Below are 7,697 nucleotides of genomic sequence, written 5' to 3'. Positions count from 1 at the left end.
TGGTGCTAATAACACAAATCCAAGGTCACACACACACCCTCATGCCACAGGGCGGGCATGTGACATCTGAGAGGGAGCCCTCCTGTGGACTGTGGCCTGGAGACCACGTGCCAGTCTCAAGGGGCAGCTGCTCCAGTCTCCAGCTGATGGTTGCCACATGGGAAGGCATATGACAGTGTCGCCAAATGTCCCAACATGTCGAGAGACTCCAGAAAGCCACATTGTCAGTGAGACCTCCTGGTTAACAAACTGGACTCTGCGCCAGTGTCTCTCCTCCCTCATTGCCCTCCATCCCTCTGTGACCTCTGCCCAGAGATGGCTAGGGGTGCACTGTGACACCGAGGCTGACTGCGTGCACTGTGACACTGAGGCTGACTGCGTGCACTGTGACACCTGAGGCTGACTGCGTGCACTGTGACACCGAGGCTGACTGCGTGCACTGTGACACCTGAGGCTGACTGCGTGCACTGTGACACCGAGGCTGACTGCGTGCACTGTGACACCGAGGCTGACTGCGTGCACTGTGACACCTGAGGCTGACTGCGTGCACTGTGACACCGAGGCTGACTGCGTGCACTGTGACACCGAGGCTGACTGCGTGCACTGTGACTCCCAGGTGTCCTTCCCTCTACTTGCCCTTGGGTTTGTCTGATGACGGCACCAGCAGACAATAAGTGGCTGATCCGGGGTCAGATGTGCATTGAAGTCGTCAGCGTGTGGTACTGACGGAAGCTGTGGGTGTGACTGAGGCCTCTCAGGAGGGACTGGGCAGTGAGGGGACAATAGGCACTGAACACTGGGGAGAGCAGCGTGGCTCCTCCCAGATCGTCCCCAGGCCTGAGGCTGCAGGGCCTCCAGGCATGTGACCCGTGCAGGCTCTGCCCAGAGATGTGACATGCTCATACCCATGCAGGGCACAGCGGCTCCTGGAGTTGAAGGCGCTGTGGACACCTGAGTGAGACCGGTTAGAAATGCCTGCCCTGCCTGGATCATGCCACCACATCAAGTGTGACCCTGAACCTGATCATCTCCGTTCTCCCTGGGGTGTTGTCCCCTGGGTCCTTGTCACCAGCAGCATCAGCCTTGCCGGGGCTCATTGGAATACAGAACCTCAGGCTGGCCCCTGGACCTACTGGATCAGAACCTGCATTCTGAAAAGGTCCTGGTGAGTCACAGGCAGAGGAAAGCCTCAGGAGCACTCCCTGCGTGCATCACAGAAGCCCCGCTCACCCTGAGGCCTCGGTGTGGGCTGTGGTGCCCACAGCTCCTGCTCTCTAGGAACCAATTAGAACTCCTGGTCAAAGATGTGGAAGGAACGGACTCTTCCTCCAGAATCCCCGTGAGAGAGACAAGGAATGGGCATTAAACCAAGCTAAGGGGAGGGGGCCGTAACGAGGCTCTGGGAGCTCCTGGGAAACGGTGACCAGTGACCAGCTCAGTGAGGCTAGGACCCTCGCTGGCGAGATGGGAGGAGTTTTCCTCTTGAAGAATCTGGCCAGGCTGTGAAAGAAGCCCAATGGACATGGACATGAGGGGTTTCCCAAGAGAATGCCCTAACAAGGGTGCATCACAGAGGGCACATGGGACCTGAGCACGGAGCTTCCAACAAGCTTTTCCTTCCTGCGATTTGAAGTCAGCACCCCCAGACAGAGGAAAATACGGAACGTGACAGTAGCAGACATGGTCCTATGAAGAGAGAAGAAAATGTCAAAATCACAACTGTGAGCGTCCTCAAGGGGTGAAAGAGGACACTCCAGCAGATAACAAGGATAGGATGCTATTAAAAAGAGCATGAAAATGTGATTAAAAACACAGAAGTCATAAAAACTGTGGACTCGGAAGTAAGCAAATGTCCCCGAACAGAGAGCAGGAGAGGTGTGGTGTCCTCGATGCCCACAGCTCGGTTGTCCTCCGGGCTCTGCCTTCGCCACCATCTGCCATGTTGGTCTTCTCTGTCCCTGATGGACCTCTGGCTCTGTGGGCCCCTTCTGCTCAGATCACAGTGTGCAGTGCCCTCCAGGCGGTACCTCCCCCTCACCCTGGGGCCTCCTGTTCCCTGAACTCTTCCCTCCCACGTTAGAACCACTGTGTCCTTGGTGACAGCCCGGGGCTCTCAGATGTTTGGATCTAAGGGAAAAACTACTCCCTGGACCCTCCACAGGAAGGCTCCTCTTGGATAACAAAGAGAAGCTGCCGTGGCCGCGCCCAGTGCCAGGCTGGGGTCCAGGGCCTTTGGTCTGGGGAGTGCGGGGTCCACGGCTGGCCTCTCTGAGTCTCCTGGGAGAGACTGCCCGGTGGAATCTTGTGGCCAGTGTTGTTGGCCGGGCCTGCATGCTAAGCTGCCCAGCACCGGGGTGGGAATGTGGCTGCTGTGTGATTTCTGCAGAGCAAAGAAGTACAGAAACAGCCTCCGTGAATAATTTAGTGTAAGACCTCCAGTTAGCCACGGGGTTCCACCAGGATTCAAGTAAATTAAAGGCAATTTCCTCCAACTTTCATTCTCAAAGTTGTCCACAGGGAGGGGTCCACTGGCATTCAAATGCAGCAGCAGGAGGAGAGAGAGAGAAAGGGAGAAAAAGACAGAGAGGGAGGCAGAGAGGGACAGACATGGAGAGGAGAGAGAGGTGTTTTCCAGCTGCTTGCTCCTTCCACAATTTCTGGGTTCACCTGATCTGATTGTTGTGTGTTCCCCGTCTCCCCACCTAGCAAATCAGCAGACCTACTGACTGTCAAGGTTTTACTGAAAATGTCCTTGTGCCGGCAGCATCGCCCTGGTAGGCCAGTGAATGGAGCCAGTACACACCTCTCTTTCCCTGCCTGCTGTTGACGATCTCCTCCGCCCCCAGAGCCTGGAGGTAAGGCGCCTCGCCCGCACCAGCTCTTGCTCCAAAGCTGTTCATTGGGAGAAACGCTGAGTGTCAGCCCCCCAGCAGGCCCAGCCCCTGTCAGGTCTGCTCTGAGCGTCAGGGTGGACGGCACAGCGAGGGCGAGGCCCCTTTCCCATAAGGGAATCTGCCCACTCTTCTCTCTTTTCACCCAGGATCATGAGATGCATGGTTCACACCTGTGTTATGTGTGGGCTCTGTCCACCTGAGCCACCAGCTTCCCAATACCTGGGAAACAGAATTTGTGTTATCCTGTGTTATTCCACGGGTACACAACTGAAACCATGAGCATTCATTTCCAGAGGACGCCCCCCTCCCCGCAAGGCCCTCGGGGCTGCTGAACGTGCCTCAGGACCATGACTGGGGCTCTGTCAACTGAGCCACCCAGAGCAAACTCGAGATTCCTCCCCAGGCCCGTTTCCTCCTCATCTTGCCCATCGGAGAAGATCCACTCTGCTGCTCCAGGCAGACTTCTGGGCGTCCCTGGGACTCTGTCCAGCTGTGCATCCTTCCTCTCCTGGCCAGAACGCAGGTCCCTCAGGATGGCCCTGGCCCTGTGTCCACTGCCGTTCCTCCACGTCTGCCATGCTGCTTGGCACACGGTAGGCGCTCGGTGAGTGTTCGTCATGATTTAATAATCCCCCGGGTTACACACTCACCGTCTCCTCCTTTGGAATCCCATCGGCGGGGGGGCCTGAGGTTCAGCTTTGTCAGAGTCGCAGGGACGGGTGAGGCTGAGGGTGAGCATGAGCACCCTCCTCCAGGTGCTTGTCCTGGGCACCATCACCGAGGGGGTCCTTCCTCCCATTGGCTGCAATTCGCTGGGCCGTTTGTGCTGCTATGAATATTTGATGGGCCCAGCTGTGCAGGAGGGAGCCTAAAAGCCATCCATAATTCATCACGGGGCGTGCGCGTGAGGCAGCAGCGTGCGCCCTTCAGAACGGCCTCCTGCGCAGACGGCAGCCTCTCCAGGAGGAAAGGCCCCAGGGCTCCTCCTGCATCACGAGCTCATGGACCAGCAGCACGAAAGGCAATTCAGCGACCCTCTCGCTGAGGCCCTGGAAGCTTCTGGCAGCCACTAGATTCTCAGAGGTGGTCACTCACAGATGCCTGAGCTCTACCATGTCGGCCCAACCGCCCTTGTGCTGACCTTCGGCCTCCTCACTCCCTCTCCGCATGACCCTCTGAGGACCTTCTCTTCCCTGCAGGGCCCACATTGACACCACCCATGTCCCCACTAGGACGTGAAAGCCATGGGCATGGGGCCTGGCCGGGCTTATTAGCTGCTGGGTCCCCAGCACCCATGAAGGAATGAGTGAAGGAATGAAGGAGAGAATGAGTGAATGAGCGAACGAGTGCATTAGCTGCGCAAACACCAGCCCCTTCTAGAGCGCGGTTCTCACACTGTCGCAACCCCGCGAGTGACCCAGGAGCGTGTAGAAGGCAAAGGCCTGGGCCTCTCTCGCTCCTAGTTCTGACCGGGAGTCTGGGCAGGGTCCAGGCATCTGCGTTATGGACCAGGCCTTCCAGAGGCTTCCGACCTGAGTCAGGTGAGGTCCCCTCTGGTAGAAAGACGCTCTTCCAGGACAGCAGAGCGCGGAGCTGGAAGCCGTGTCCCTCTCGCCCCCTCCAGCCCGGGCTCCTGACAAACTGCTCAGACTGCAATGCAGGAGCCATTTCCCACTCTGCTCCCCTCTCTCTGCGCCACTCAGGGATCCCGAGAGGACCCAGATGAGGATGCGGCTCCAGCTGTCTTCCTTCTGCAAACCCCTGAGGATTCCTCTCCAGGGAGGATTTTGAGTGGGGCATGAGGAATATGCGTGTCTTCCAGGGAGAGGCTGTCTGAGACCACAAGCAGGGAGGGAGATCCGTGTTCAGAGAGGCTGTTTGTCACCAGTGGGGGTCGGCGTGGTCAGGACGGGCCGGCAGAGGACCTGCAGGACTGGACAGAGCGGACGGGTGTGGACAGCTCTCCTCCCCTCTGCTCAGGGTGCATCGTAGTGCAGGCCGGCGTCCCGGGTGTGCTGCTCTCGCCTGTGGCCGGAGGGGGTGGGTTTGTGGGCCTGGAGGAGCTGGCGGGAGGCCCCAGTCTGGGTGGGACGAGCCCGGCAGGGCAAGACCAGAGTGGGTGGAGTTGGGGACTGGAGGGCTCCCTGCATCCAGCCCTCTGCGTGCTCTCTGCCGGCATCGGGGTGCACAAGCCCACCAGCTCCCCAGACACACAGGAGCACGCGTGTACACACTCAGACACACACACAGACACACAGGAGCACGCATATACACACACAGGCACACATACAGACACACAGGAGCACATGCACACAACCATACACACAGGAGCACATGTGTGCATGTACGCACACACACTACAAAGACACAGGGGCACATGCATACACATACACACACATTCAGCAGCACATTTGTCCACATGTGCATGGGAGCATGCGTGCACACACAGGAGTACATGTGCATGCACACACAGGAGCTTGTGTGTACACACACAGGAGCACAGGTATGTGCACACACGCGGGAGAACACACACACACAGTGCTGGAACACCATCACCAGTGTGCTGTCTGCTCCCCCCCGTTGGAAGGCGCTGCCCGAGTTGTCCCACACCTCCCCCATCAGCACACTTCGAGAAGCGGGTCCTGACCAGCTCCAGTCCATTGCGGGAAGCAGCCCTCAGACACGGGGAGAGCTGCGGGCTCATGGTCCTGAGAACCTGGCTCTCCTGCCACTGGGAGGGCTCACGGAGGACGCCTGGAACCCCCTCCGTCACCTCTTCAGACAGTCAGGAGCCTGCTTTCCCCAAAACTGGAAGGTTGGAGCCATAGGAAATGTCCCCATCATATCAGAAAACTGAGGACTCTGCAGAATGTTCTGGAACCTTCAGTGAGTGGGAGCTGCTGATGCTGGTGACGGAGACTGGACAGGCTGTGAGGGGAGCATGGGGACCTAGAGAAGCTTTGGGGACACATCGGCACATTTACAATTTGTGCCTAAATTTGCTCCTCCTTGGAGACCTGGCCAGGCTCAGAGCGATCAACAGACAGGACACCTGTCGCCAGTCAATCGCTTGATCGCTGGATGAGTCAGTGGATCAATGCGCCGACTGCCCTCTGAACCGAGGGTGTGTTTCCTGGGACGGGAAGATGGTGAGGAGGCCCGACGCGCCCTGTGCGCTCAGCGCCCTGCTCCCCCAGCCAGCGGCGGCCTGGTGAGCAGGTGGGAGCTGTGGGGGGGCATCTGGGACCTGCTGCCCCCGGGGTTGCTGACCTGCAGGGCTCCTTTGTGAGGGGGAGAAAATGCTCCCAGGAGGAGGAGGCCTCCTCAGGGCCCAGGCTGGCATTTTGCCAGTGCGAGGTGTCTGGACGGAAACCTCTAGAGGGGAACTTCCCAGGTCAAAGGGCGTCTGCACACAGGGATTATCACAAAAGTGCCCCCGGGGGTTCCACCCACAGCCTCCCTCAGAGTCTGGGTTAGCAGAGCAGGCCCCTGGTCCTTGGAATGAGAAACCCCAACTGAGTCGCCCCATCCCTGCATCTGGGGTGCGGCCTGTGGGAGGGGCTGGCGGGCAGCTGCGGGGTCCCTGGGGTCTGGCTGTTTCTCAGTCCCCTCCTCATGCCCCCCACTGTCTGCCCCCCCTGAGGGCCTGGCCGCGAGGTGAAGGGTCCAGGGGTCACTTGAAGGGAGGGGCTGCAGCTGGGCCATCCCAGGGGAGGGGGCCGATTATGAAAGGCCCTCAGAGAGCCACACAAGGCAGCCTTGTTGGGTATGAGCTCCCCCCAAGCTCGGGCTTTCCTCCCCCGTGAGCAGGAAGGGGCGACCCAGACCGAGGTCAGATGGCCTGCACTGTGTGGGGTCCCTGTGGTCTATTTCCAGCTCCAGCCTCTGGCCCTGCACACACAGTGGCATTAAAGGAAGCTGCTTGTAGCATGAGACATCCGCCCTGTGGTCCTTCCTGCAGCTGTGTCCTCACTAAGGGAAGGTGACCGAGCCCAGAGTGGGAGGGGTCGGAGGGCCCAGCTGTGAGTGTGGACCAGGCTGAGGCCTCATCACCAGCCAGGAGGCTCCCTGGAGACCCTGGGGCCAGAATGACCTCCCTCTACAACCTTCCCTGGCTCCCCATTGCTGTGCAGGGGAGTCCATGCTCCTCACCCAAGGTCCCCATCATAACCTCCATCAGACGCGCCCCCACTCCTCCTGGGCTTGACCCTTGACCCCCACCCTCTGTCTCTGGGTTGAGACCAGGAGCCGCCCCAGGGCAGGGTCAGGAGTGACACCCTCTGAGCCTGGGTGTCCACAAGACTCTGCAGGCTGCACGTTCAGCAAACATGGGCCCAGGGGTGCGCAGGGCGAGACGGCAATGACACCTGACCCCAGCACACAGTGAGCCGGACGCCATTGCAGCTGAGAGGTCAGAGTGCCTGGACCATCGGGATGTGGTGGATGTCGGCTGGCCCTGAAGGTCAGCAGAGCACAGCCCAGGAGCAGACCCTGCCCCAATGGCCCAAGTCTCACCCCCTCCAGGTGCCAGCAGGGTAGCCGGCCGGTCCCCATGGCCTCTCTGGACCTGGCTTCCTCGTCTGGGCCGTGGGGATGGAGTCGCAGCAGGCTGGCCTGGCACGGTTGTTTTGAGTATGACTGAGCGAGCCCCTGGTACGCACGGCCCTCCTGTCACTAGAAGCTCCACGTGGTGCCAGGACTTCCCTTCCGGGATCAGTAAGAGTAATGACAAATGCTCCCGCCTCCTCCCAGGGAGCAAACGATCTCCAGGTCATAAAGGGCAAGAGCAACAGGCCACACTCT

The 7,697-nt window shown here is 59.4% G+C and overlaps 1 long non-coding RNA gene across 4 annotated transcripts; it reads left to right on the top strand.

The window, feature by feature from the left end:
• The first annotated feature begins 602 nt into the window (after positions 1 to 602).
• On the top strand, positions 603 to 6,829 carry LOC138925363 (uncharacterized). 4 transcript variants are annotated; one of them, XR_011441408.1, is made up of 4 exons: positions 603 to 2,426; positions 2,707 to 2,855; positions 3,298 to 3,498; positions 4,598 to 6,827. It is a non-coding gene; the product is annotated as an uncharacterized lncRNA (long non-coding RNA). The 4 variants fall into 4 exon arrangements; XR_011441409.1 differs by having other exon boundaries at positions 631 to 1,841; positions 4,598 to 6,829; XR_011441411.1 differs by having other exon boundaries at positions 631 to 1,841; positions 2,765 to 2,855.
• Positions 6,830 to 7,697: the final 868 nt, after the last annotated feature.

Source organism: Equus caballus, chromosome 8 (assembly GCF_041296265.1).
Source record: "Equus caballus isolate H_3958 breed thoroughbred chromosome 8, TB-T2T, whole genome shotgun sequence".
Taxonomy (NCBI): domain Eukaryota; kingdom Metazoa; phylum Chordata; class Mammalia; order Perissodactyla; family Equidae; genus Equus; species Equus caballus.
This window is presented reverse-complemented; position numbering and strand designations above follow the sequence as displayed.